This window comes from Helicoverpa armigera, chromosome 4 (assembly GCF_030705265.1).
Source record: "Helicoverpa armigera isolate CAAS_96S chromosome 4, ASM3070526v1, whole genome shotgun sequence".
In the NCBI taxonomy this organism is placed as follows: Eukaryota; Metazoa; Arthropoda; class Insecta; order Lepidoptera; family Noctuidae; genus Helicoverpa; species Helicoverpa armigera.
This window is the reverse complement of record NC_087123.1, coordinates 364,590-378,042: the sequence shown is the minus strand read 5'-3', so window position 1 is coordinate 378,042 and position 13,453 is coordinate 364,590. Positions and strand designations below refer to the sequence as shown.

At 38.7% G+C, this 13,453-nt stretch overlaps 1 long non-coding RNA gene across 2 annotated transcripts in view; it reads right to left on the bottom strand.

Annotated features, from left to right (window-relative positions):
- The window catches only part of LOC135116873 (uncharacterized), a 45,374-nt gene that overhangs the window by 19,894 nt on the left and 12,027 nt on the right, over positions 1-13,453 (bottom strand). For both annotated transcript variants that reach the window (XR_010276438.1, XR_010276437.1), the window contains exon 2: positions 8,585-8,710. This is a non-coding gene — a long non-coding RNA (uncharacterized LOC135116873). The remainder of the gene's footprint in view (positions 1-8,584; positions 8,711-13,453) is intronic.

Genomic DNA, 13,453 nt, shown 5'->3' with positions numbered 1-13,453 from the left:
ATGATATGATCGTCTGGGATGTTTTAATTTCATAAGTAATATAGTCTGCTTTTGTTGTTGAAGGTAAAACATTTTATGAATAATGATGTAGTATGGAATAAAGTTGACCTTACAGGATTGGTACTGGTTCGTGGTCGAGTGCCACATCCAGCGCTAGTGGGTGTATGTATTTGGAAGACAATGAGCGCGGGCCCACACCGCGTCACTCCGTAAAGCTCTTCGCCTTATTTCACTAGCGTTCCTTTTGTTTCGAGGGCATTTCTTTATTTTGTTGTGCGATCTTATTATTTCGCTACCGTTGGCCGCATTGCAACGTTCTTATAGTTTTTGTTCGCATGCTCGGAGCCGTACAGAAGCTTCCAACGGAATGGAGTAATACTACCCAAGACTCCTCGGTATTGTGTATTTGTGTCTCGGTTTTTTTCATTTTTCCTCAATGCCACGTCAAGTTTTTGCTCAGCAGCAGGTTTTATTCTATGTGTGTTATGTAACGTGAGCCATGTGATATGATCTTGAATGTGTATGTAATTATTTCTGCGTTCCAATTTGAGTTGGTATGATTGAAACGGCGGATGTGAGATAATTTGTCATTTTCGTTTGTGTTCTTGTTCAGCTTTGGGAACCTTTGGCTTCAGATTTGGTAGAAAGCAACCTGTGGACGATTAAGATGTCAGGTGGTTGGTATCCAACAGTCTTTGTTTCGGCTTTCAGGAGATAACTTGAAGTACATATCTTCCCGTATCTCAATGAATGTTTGCTATTTGCTAATCCTGCTGAAATCAGATCGAAGAACTAAGATTCTTAGTCGAAGTGTAGGACATGGCACCAACCCTATTTTCTTAAGAAGTTATTTCTTTTAGGCTCAACATAAATAAGGAGTAGCACCAAATAAAGTTTAATTACACATTTAGCGCGCTTGTAAACAATACGGGCGGTGTGAGCTACACAAAATGCCAACATGGTAGCAACAAAACGAACGGTCGGAACACTGTCGTCTACTTAAGGCTAACTGAGATCTCCTTTTTAGGGAGGGGGGGTGTGAACACCGCATGTCTGTGGGCTAATTAACTGAAACATGCGCGCGCGCCGGCGCGTTAATCACAGCGCAGTGGCGCCCCCCTCCGCGCCTGCGCCCGCGCAACTACACCGAGTTGCTTTTAGTGTGAGATGTTGGCGTAATCTAAGGAATTTCAATTAATTATATTATTTCGTTAATGAGTTTTGGAAATGTTAGCCGGAGATTTAGTATTGTACGGGAGCGGATAACTTTATTTTATAAAGGCTTTTGTTTTGAAATGTTTTGGTAATGAAAGAGCTTTAATGGTTTATTGGTAATTTAGTGCTGTTTAAAAAGACACACGGGTTTGGAGGGCGATTCTTTACAGAATCTTTTATCTTAATGATTCAAGTTTTAGAGATAATTATCTAACGGTTGAAGCAGACAAGCCGACTCCTTTTCCGGTAAGGTAGTTTTAACTAAGTTTCCATATACTCTACTACTACTCTACTAATTAATTGTACTCATCTAAAAGAGTATCTGTATCTTATATCAAACACAGACTTAAAACTTTTTCAATATCACAATTTTGTTTGGATTTTTTCATGTCTATGCACTTTACAATCTATCCTAGACTGAAACCTTCATGATTTATTGTCAAAACATGTTATAAATCAACATGCACGTCACTCCGAACCATCGGATCACCGGATAAGATACCGAAAAACGTCAATACGAAATCCGCAAAATTGCTATTAGTTGCAATTTATATTCAGGCAGGTTCGTCACGAAAAACTTCAATCTAATTTAGTATGAGAAGAAAAAAATATTGGTTTGTGCCACGAGACTGTTAGTAGCTTTGCTCGTTGTTTTTTCAGTGCATCGAACAATCGGTTGGGAGTTAGGAATTTATTGAGTCCTGAGCAAATAAATAAAAGGGAGTGTATCGTGGTATATGTAGGAGTTGGACCGTGGACCCGTCGAGCCGAGAGGATTGATCTAAGACATCAGCTGTCTGTCGTTGCGTCTCGGACTATGTACAGGAGGCTCCGTTACGAATAAAGGGATTTATTTATTTTATTACCGGGATGTTGCTGATCAAAAATCTGGTTTAAGGGAAAAGCAGTGTAATCAATGATTATGATGCTGATATCATGTTTTTGGAAATTACCGAAATAACGTTACATGATTACAAAACACCATGTAACGTTACACAACACACTTTTAGTTTTCAACTGTTTAAGTATGTCTCATTACTGTCATGAACTCATTCTCTTGGTGATAGTCAAGGTATCGCGACAGTAATTGCACTACGAAATAGTTCAAGCATAGTAGCTGTAAGTATATGTACAAAGGTATATGTACCTGATGGTAGTACATATACTTCCAGCTATTACAGTTGTTTCTGGTGAACTTAGCATCACAGACAACTTTGAAAACCTTCAGAGATCATTATTTTTCAAATCAAAGAATGAAGAGTCTATCACCCCCTGTATAGGAGCGCGGGATCACGCGAGCCAGTCAGCTTAATGGTATCAGAGGAACATAACTAACACATCCTGTCGTTGCGCCGCGGCTGATGTGACTGCGCGGTTTGATACCACGGCACTGCACAAACCCACAGTACCCACTACTTGAGCTACCGGCCGGCTAGACTAGCGACCATTTACTGTCATAAGAGGTCAACATTGTTGCTATGTGAAGGGGAACTTCTGTTAAGACTGGACTAAAAAAATCTTCTAAATTATATTAGACATTGTGATAGTATCTTAGGCACTTCACAAACACTAGGTTGGTTGCATAATACGTTAAAAAGCAATTACAGGAGCATTGCCTCCAACAGGAAATGTCGATGTTTGTCTGTAGTAAAAACACCTTACTTAAAGTACGTAATTTTTGAGGAAGTTTTACAATTCAACAAACTCTTTAGTACGATAAAATAAGTTTTATTTAAGTAAGAGATTAGGCACACACTCACCCCTACTCAAAACTGCCTTCATTTATGTATTTATCCTTTCTTAATAGTCGCAGCAATTGGAACCCGCTTCCTCCGCATAGCCCCATAATAGCAGCTCTCTTCGGAGTATTTATAGCAGCATAATGTATCGGCTATTCGAGGAGGTCCCCGGCGGCCACAGGGCATCGCTTAAGGTCAGCGTGCAGGGACAAGAGCAATCAGACGAGCTGATTGGAACAACTTATTTATATAACCACGTGCAGACTTTTGGAGTGCCTGTTAATGGTGATTGAGGAGCTTTTTATAGGATGCTTCTATGCATTGTATATTTTCATAAAATATGAATATGGTGTGTTTGATTTTTTCGTAACACATCTGGGATAATGTCTTGAATTTCGTTACCTATTACTTGCGTCACAATCGGGATTTAAATCTTATATTTTAATACCCTGACTGAAATATATAACTGAAATATGAAAGGCTACCAAACCTACACGTTCATCAGCATAAATAACTAAACACAGTCCAATTAACGGCGTGAACCTCACAAATAGTCCCGAACATTGGTCCCAGCGTCTTTGCACCCTATTTCGGCGAAGCGGGTCCAAAGCAAATTGGCACTCATCCAAGTGTTAAGGGCTTGTGACACGCCTTTGCGAGGCAGGACGAAAGGTCATCGGGTAATTAAGAGTCCCTCAAGCAATCAGAATGTGAACGGCCTGTGATTGGTTGCAATTTCGTCTGCCTCGCCAGATCAAAGGCGATGTTGGTGTCACTTGTCAAATGGAATATTTTAGGGATCGACGTTTGATGTTCGGCTCGATCTCGGATGTATTTTTAATTTTGTAACGATTTTTTCGTCAGTCATACATTATGTATGTCGTGTCAAAGGGACGGAGTGTTAATGTGTTCTGTTTTAGAATGTTTCCCGATACATTTTAATGTCGAGATTTTATCTTGTCGTTCTACGCCAAAAAACTTCTGCTTTAAATAGGAATTTCAGATTTTATTCAAATTATTAAATCTATTGTTGTTTGTGACAGCAAGTAATTGAATACAGAATTATTCAGGTTTGAATTTATATTTATGTATGCATTCAAAATAACATAGCAACATCACTGTAAAGCAGTTACTAACATGAATTTAGTAGTATAAATAAACACATTAACTCATTCAACTATACTTAGTACTGTTAGACTTAGGTCCGGTTATTTTTAGCCTCTGAATTAACTAAATCTACAACGTAAATAACCAACATATTGTTTTTCAAACCTTACCTTTCAATGCTTAAAATTTATACCGAAGGAATACTCAAAATCTTGGAACATTTATAAACAGTAGGTATATTGAATCAACCTTAGGTCGTACTTCAGATGTTGGTACATAAGGCCAGATATCTCAGGGTGTAAACAACCCTTTTAAATAGTTTACTGTGAGGAGGGGGCCGGGGTGCGGCACGGGGTAAGAGGGGGAGGTAAGAGGGACGGCCCAGCTAAATATCTTTTAGTATCTGCAAAACGTCTAATTTAGTAGCGAGGCTTTGATGTTGTCTCTTGGATTTCAGGTAGCGTGGAGTGGCATTGCGGAAAAATTGTTTAGAAAAAAACATCTCAGGGCAGGGTTGATAAAAGCTGTCTTTCTGTAAATCAAATGAGACACAGATTTCCACATTAAAGTATTTATGTAAAAGGTTTTGAGTTGTATTGCCACAGGTGACCACTGTTGTACACAATCAGCCTAAGAGAGTTAGAAATAGTATTTCTTAAGATAAAGTTAGGTTTCGCTAAAGTTAGGGAAAATAGCGCAAGTATTTTGAGTTGGAAAGGAAATGCTCGCACCAAATAAGGAGTTCAAAATACCTGCAACGGTTCTAAATATCTAAATATCGTCTAACCAAAGTTGTTTAGTAAACAAGAACAGCAATAACACTTACTACTTTATTTCTGAGCACAAAAATAACAAAAAAGAACTTAGTTCCAACAGCGACTCTATAGACTCCACAATTCTCCCGGTTGTGTAGACACGGTCCCAGGAGAGCGTCCTCTCGCTTACTTATCCATCTCTATCTGATCAACGTCCTCGACAGATTTCAACGTGCCTATACACAACTATACAGATAGGTGTACTATACAGGTGACTTTACTATACAAGTGACGGTACTATACATGTAAGTACATGGTTAATGTTCACACTGTGGCAGTTAATGGTGACTTCGTGGGGTTTGGGATTTTGAAGTCGGTTTGTTGAATTGGTACGTTTGTATTTGAAGATGTGTATAATTGATTTGCATTCGCAGCAAGATCAATTAACGATTTGCAGAATTTAAGAAAACCTATACTTAAAAGGACTACACCCACATGACATGATTTGACATTATGACTCACTTACTTTTTTAAGTATTCAACTTGAATAAGCAAGTACAAGTAGACTTGAAGTAATTCAAGAAGTAAACCTCCACATATCACAGTCTTCATTCAGCATTACGTATGTAACAGAACGTTGCTGGTAGCGCTAATTGTTCCCACTTGTAACCATAAATACAGTAATTAAGTCTGGCGGGTAAGTGTGTGAGTTGCGTATGTTGTGGCGAGCTGGTTAGTCAACTGTTTGTTGCAGAGTTTAGGAGATGGGGAACAGTATGTTTTAATGTTATATGTCACTGGTATTTGTGGCCTTGCAATTTTGTGTGTATGAGAACTGGCTTGCTTGATTTTTTCAAAGTGCTACGTCCAAAGTTACTTTACAGTTTAGGTTGAATCTAATGAACTGATTGAGAGATATTTTAACCAAAAAAAAGTCGTGATGGCCTAGTGGGTAAAGGACCAACCTCAAGTATGAGGGCACGGGTTCGATCCCAGGCAAGTACCAATGCAACTTTTCTAAGTTTGTATGTACTTTCTAAGTATATCTTAGACATTGACCATTGACTGTGTTTCGGATGGCACGTTAAACTGTAGGTCCCGGCTGTCAGTGAACATCCTTGGCAGTCGTTACGGGTAGTCAGAAGCCAGAAAGTCTAACACCAGTCTAACTAAGGGGTATCGGGATGCCCGGGTTACTGGGTTGAGGAGGTCAGATAGGCAGTCGCTTCTTGTAAAGCACTGGTACTCAGCTGAATCCGGTTAGACTGGAAGCCGACCCCAACATGATTGGGAAAAGGCTCGGAGGATGATGATGATGATGAGAGATATTTTAACCGTCTTCCAAGAAGGAGGAGGTTCTCAATTTGTCGGAATCGTAATTCGTAGAATTTTTATTGTCATGAAGATATGTATTGAAACATTTAGATTACAGCATTATACTTGAGAGTTTTCCTTCAAAGTAGTTCTTTTAAGAATTACGTTAAACTGTGGGAAAATGAAATAGCTGGTATTTAATACAGAACATAGTTATGATAGTCGTAGAAATAGTGATGTTATGTGAGTAAACATGAATTGTTTTGCCACCGTTACTAACGTTTAGTTTGTTTGTGTGCACTGTTGTTTTTAGACGGAGCGTTTGTGTTGAAATATAACGCTGTTTTTGATCTATGTGGGACAAGTTTTCAGTTCAAATTATTGTTATTTTTGCTTTAAATCATCCACGTAGGCTGTTTAGGCTAAAGCATCATTATTATTTGCACTAAAAAATAATTTTGTACATCAGTTACACCTAAGCATATTCTAGATAATGAATAATGTATGTACTACACCTATGTAACTCTTATACTGAAAACCTACTATCGATCTGGAAGTCGAACCCAAATCCTCACGCGAGCAGTATCCCTTTCTGCCAATGAGACTGTTTTTATATGTGTATTTGATTTCAAAATTTCGGGTTAATTGACGGGGTTCCAGGAAAATTGACTCTTTTTCTATTATCAAACACCTTTTTAGTATTTATCAAAAGTTTCAGAGACTGATTACCATAAAAAGTACATAATAAATAAATAAATACAAAATAAGTAAAAACAGCCCGGTAATCTGTCGTGAAAAGTAAACAGTATGAGTCAACGCTCAACACTCACGCTCAATCCTATGCAGACTGAGGAGAGAGACTCTCGACAGTCACCACTGGTTGGCAGACAGGGGTTGCTGCTGAGTACCACAGGAGGTACTGCTTGAAGGGTGACGCTTTACGGCGTAATGGACGGATTGAAGTTGTCTTTGTAAAGCTCTTAAGTATGGTTGTACCAATACCTTTAAGAAAATCTATTGTCTTAAAAAGCATTGATCGAAAACTAAACGAAAAGGTGTAACAAAATAACATTGGCAACTGTTGCAAAGTTCTAAGTTCTGTGAGTTATATTTTAAAACTTCCCAGTACCTTGTAATAAACCTGACAAGTTGTTGTTTTGTAATAACAAACAATGATAATCTATAGGTCCATCGACTTAGTTCACGAACTGTAGCAGTTTCTCTCCTAATATTATTTATGTCTGCGATTCGTAACTTCTTTCAACTCGTAGACTATGAAAATTATCGTTGTTCTAAAACAATGTCTCGGTTCCGACCGCGACCCAAACTTTCCTCTACACTGAGATTAAGAATTATTACCTCTTATCTGAGCCTGAGTCGACAACTCGTCGGCTATTCGCGCGCACTGCCTCGCACCCGATATCTCTGAGAAATTATTTCGACAAACTTTACCTAACGGTTGAACACCCCGCCACAACTCCATTACATACCGCACCAAACTCATCTTTACCAATACGATTATAGAGCTTAATTTACATTGTACATCACGCGGCTTCGAGACACGTGATTAACGAAAAGCGGGAAACTGGGAAATCATTTGTAAATTTCCGAAAGGGACAGGTGACGTGATATTATGCAAATGGGGAGCGCGTGCGAGCGAGACGCAAGCACTGCTGAAGTTCAGCCGAACAGACGCGTCTCTGGACAGAATTTATTCGCGGATGAAACGATTTATTACAAAAGCGTTGAGTACGTACTCACAATTAATTACACTAAGTTTTGCTTTCATTTTGTGCGTTACTTGGGCGAGTCCGGGGGATTTTCCTTGTCTTGTCGAGATATCGGCGGTTTTTATTACATCCTCGACAAAGGGGATTTCGGAGGTGGATATTTATGACAAGTTTGCAGCGCTTTATTTTTCTTTATTTTTGTTATTTTTTGTGTATGAAATATCTGTAGGATGCTGGATGCTTGTTGAGTTAGACATTAAGCTAGGTTATCGTCGCGACGTGATCGACTTGAGCTCGATATGTTACAATATATTGCTGTTTTGTCGGCTCCAATACATAAGGAGGCTGTTTATTTATATTTAGGAGATTAAGTAATTGTGAGCGCCGCTCATGGCGTGTGTTACATGAATCTTCTTCGACATAGTTATGACCTATGCTTCGCAAATTAACTGCTTGACTTTTTCGATTATCTTTTGGGCTATAATTTGTAGTCTGAAATAAGACGAATGTGTTGAGAAAGGTCATTTCATAAAAAAGAGGATAACATGAAGTAGAATTAGTTGGATGGTTTTCCTGAAGAATAAACTGAAGGATGATGGTTTGCTATAGTATTATCTACGGCTCATACAAATGCATTTATGGGATTATTAGTGAAGGCGAGTTCTTATGGTCTAGATATTTATTAAACCTAAACAAAATAGCCTATAATATCATCGGTCATTACCCCGGTAAGGCGATATCGTGCGCCGACATCCGGTTCCGGCGTGCGGCGCCACGGTCCACTTCCGGTGTCCTCGGGCAGCGTGACGTCAGTGCCGGTGCGCGTGTTACGCACTTCCGCCGCAAGTAGCTGTAAATAACAGGCTCGGTTTCAGGAATTTGCTGAAGGATTGGCTTTCTAAGAATGTCAGTGATACGGACGTAACTTGGTGGTCTTTATTATGGCGTATATTGGTATATGGGCTCAAACTTCACGGTACACCTTCATTTATATGAAGCATTATGTAGAAGTTGGTACGAATAAAGAAATGTAAACAATAGATCTTCAATTATATCTCTCTCAAGAGAATCACACACCCTGCACTCTGGGATTGCTGCTGATTGATTTTGGAAAAACGCGCTTTAAATATTTCTGAAAACTCTGAAAATATATTCAGGAAATGATATAATTATAAAAAAAGTTGCACTAATCGCAATTATTTTGTATGGATTTAGGTAAAATTTGGTCTCACATGGAACCAGAGGAAATGAACAGTGAAACCACAGAAAAGTACATTTTACAAAACTCAAACATCCCTTATAGACATCAAAATCATTCAGTTCAGTAAACTACAATCTCCCTTTGAGCGAAACTTGAGCGAACGAACATTTATTACGATCCGGAGTTGGCAACTAACGTAATACACCTGGTGGAAAAACTGCCGGAATTGGGCCAGCCGCCGCTTTGAGATTGATCCCTTGGTTTTGCACGCCAGTGTAGGTACCCGAAGTGTCTGTTCGTTTGTTTTGAGAAGTTTTTAGGGATATGTTTTTGACGCTTTTTGAAGGCTTGTAGCCTTTTGGTTAAGTGTACGAATTTTTGGACTAATTTTGAAGTTAGTTAGTAAGAAGCATCAAGAATAATCTATGATGTTTCAAATAGTTAACAATTAAAATCGATTCTTATTTTCAAGAACGTTGGTTATTTAAGAAAACAGATTTTCCTAAAATTAAGCCATCAATCCCTTTTCTCTCGACTGATTTAAATCCAACAAAGTACGTCGCGTTTTTCTTCATAAAAATGCCTTAGACTAGCGTTCACGCACGAGTGACTCCGAGTTTATCTCACCCGCGGGGGAGATAACACAAGACGCGACGATACGCCATCATTCCGCCATGACATCTGATAAAACATCGAATTACAACCCACTATGCATCCCTCAAACGTCCATGAAAATTAATAGCACATCAATATCCAATAACTTAAGGTTGTGCTACCAATATTTCCCTCACCGCAACCTCAAAGAAACTCTAAAATATTAATACATAAATCATTTGGTTATGAAGCGGGCGCTAGTTGCTGAGGTTTCAGTACACAGATCGCACAAATATCGCTACTACGTAAACGACTGTGCACGGAGAAAGTGTAACGGAGGGTGGGTGCATCCGATGAATATGTATGAGGGAGGGGCGGAGGCCGGGAGCCGCCGGGGGAGGGGGACGTCCGCGTGTAAATGGAAATTTCAAATAAAAATACCTCAAATATTAACATGAGCCCGATTCGTGTTGTTCCGCGTGTTTTTGCGCGGCCGGCCCGGACGGGACACGTATGATAACACGCCCGCAATAAAACCAACGTTTTTAGCGGAGATTCGTTTTTTGAATTATTGTACGCCTGATTCGTTGGGGCGGGATTTTGTAATGAGTTGACGTCGCTGGCGTCGCGTATGTACGCTGTGATTAGTATCACACATTTTCAGGAATTCGTTATGAGTTAAGGACATCCCAAACAGTTTATATTTGGCTTAGTATACGACAGTTACCATTACCTCTTGAGTTTATTTGAATTTTCTGTGAATTTAATATCCCACAAAGAGCGAATTATGTATTTATTTCTATTCTGCATTTTCTTACATTTCCCTTCTTAATCCTTTCAAGGGCTCGAGTGCAGGAGTAGGTCAGGAGTACAGCACAGCGGTTGATACTGCGAGCTCGTATGAATAACGCATTAGATTTGAACTTCACCGAGCGTGGGGCGAACAATGTACTGTAGTAGCAAAGTCTTCGGTGCGAGGAAGGCTCGTCAGACAGTCACCTGAGGGAAACCTTAATTGATATAGGTGTTCATTATATGATGATCATTTTTAAGAGGCGTTTAAACCTCGCCGATCAGTCAGCATTTAAACAATTCAAACCCTAAAGTCTAGTATAATCAAACCACAGCCTTCAAGCTTATGAATATGACCGTGAACAAATGACGATAGTCTAGCTGTTAATCTATGAGTATCAGGATCCTCTAGATTTTTAGGGGTATCATTCCTGATGGAAAACCTAATTGCAGTTGTCTCGACTTGGGTTTTGAAGACTAGTTTTCTTCATGTTGATGGTTTCTTCTTTTAGAATAGATCTGCTTAGGTCTATAACCTAATGTAAGGCATCTTTTGATTTATTTGTCAGTTTACTTGAAACAGTACCTGCAAAAAATGCCTTCAATTTCCCAAGAAAAGTTTTCCCTTTTCTTCAAATTCGTGTTACCATTATGTCACAGGTAATTGTTAAGCCTTATGCCTCGTCGGAGAATATGTTATTTATTGCAGTAGGTCAGGATAAGCAGTGCCGATTCGCGCGCCCTATGAATAAGGCATTAGGTTCGAGTCCGCGATGGTGCACGGGGGACGAATTGCTAAGCCAACGTTTACGTGTATCATCATGCGGGATTGTACTTACATGTTTTTGGTGGAAATGTAATGTGATGATTTGTTTGGTTTTTTAAATTTAAATTTTCTTGTTTCAAAGTAAGCTCCAACTTATTTTTCGGCACTTAACTGCCATCTGTATTAGGCATAGCTAATATAAGATGATTTCAAAATATTGATAGCAATACGTCGTTTACATTCTACAAATTGCGAAAATGTTGAAAACCGTACCCAACGCTATGTACCTACACTTATTTTTCTACAAGAATTTTGTATGAAAAGTTATTTTTTGCTGTGCCTATATCATTAACAATTTCGACAAATAACAAAATTCTGAATTAATTGTGTTTAGCGATACAATCAGATTTCAACACATTCGGATGCCGTGACTTCATTAACCATTTTAGCGGGTACCTACTAATTGTTCTACTTTATTTACATTTACTAAATAATTTATGAAAGGCATTACTGACAATTTGGATACACGGTAAATAGATTAAATTGTTTTAAAAATAACTCGCTAAGTATGCTGTAGTAAATTATTTTTATTTGTTTACGTAAATTACTATTTACGTTGCCTTGTTATTTATTGTCTTATCCGTTTTGAAAATGAGAAATTGACAGTTTTCTATTTTTTCGTTGAAACATGAAACTCTTATAAACATGGTTAAAATTGCCATTTTATGAAGACAGTACTTCCTATTCTTCGACAGTAGTATCAAAACACAAACCTCTTACATATGAATACATAATGAACTCCTCTATTTACCACAGACTACACTTCAATTATCTACACAGACCTCGCAGCTCCGTGCTAGACGCGACACTTTTTTACATGCGAGCGTGTGTTTTATTACCGGAACGGATCTCAAGTACGCCTGTAAGCTATCGACCCTTGTTTCGAGGGCTCTTCTAGATGTTCTTTAGCGGTCGCGGTTTTTTGTCGAAGAATTTTGTGATTAACGATCAGTTGATGGGGATGAGGCTGAGTGAGGAAACGTGTGCTGTTTGAATATGTACTAGGATTATGTTATCTTGATAAAACACTGTTCTTCTTGTCTTGAGTGTCGTGGCTTCATTCAATGTTTTTGTATTGACTGTGAAAGGGATTTAGATGCAACTGGTCTTGCCTCTGAGTCACTTTTCAATATGAACTCACGTGTTTGTCTGGGTTCTGAATAGACATGCTCACATTAGTTTGTGTGTCTCTGTGTCTTTATATTTGTAACGACTATGGCCATTGGAAAAACTTGCATATTTCCATTCTATTTTCCAAAGCTTCTGATACGAGATCGTTAACTGAACAGTAAAAACCGATGTCAAAGGTATTCAAGCACCGCGGCGTTTCAGCGTTTTCCCTCGAGACTCTCGTATGAAATTACGTATGTATGTTCAACAGAAGAGTTTTAAGTTACCCCACATTTCACCATTTATTGTCAAGGGACTTTTAATTTTGCAATTTGTTGCTCTGACACCCCTGTGGCGGACAGACAGACGGACAGATGGATGCTGTGACGTATGGAGATTTTGTATTAAGATAACGTTCTATAGAGTTGTCTATTGTGCTGGGGTGCCAGATTGAGGTGTTGGATGTTCACGGTTCAGGGGATATTTAGTTGGATTTTAATTTGGAATTAGACGATTAAAGATAACGGATATTTTTTTTTATACTTTGAATTGCACTCTTAATTATTTGATGTCATAATATTTTCTAAGTGCATATTTTTCTGAATGTCTCTCATGTCTTTTATGTAACATGCGTTCTTTGGCATTATTTCAACCTTAATATGGAAGGTTTAATTAAGTATAGATTATTCAGGGGCTCGAAAAATGTTGCTCTTTTAACACCAATTCCAATTTCCTTTTACCAAGATCGTATTAACGAAAACGAGGCAAAAGCCATTAACTACACACATAGGTAAACAAGCTTATGCAAATAGCAGCCGATGCACGTTGCAACACAAAGTACGGCGAATTTATCTTTTTATCTACAATTAGGATTTTGTCACCTCCCCTAGAGGGGACGAGGACGAGGGACCATCAAAGGCCGTCCTCATTATGCGACGTTATTGAGTTATCAAACGCCACGGAGGGAGATTAGTTCATACTTCCATACACAAATCCTATCATACAAGCTGACGCCTTTGCAAGCGTCATGACGGTCTACCGCAAAACATTTGTACTGGGAAGACCTTCAA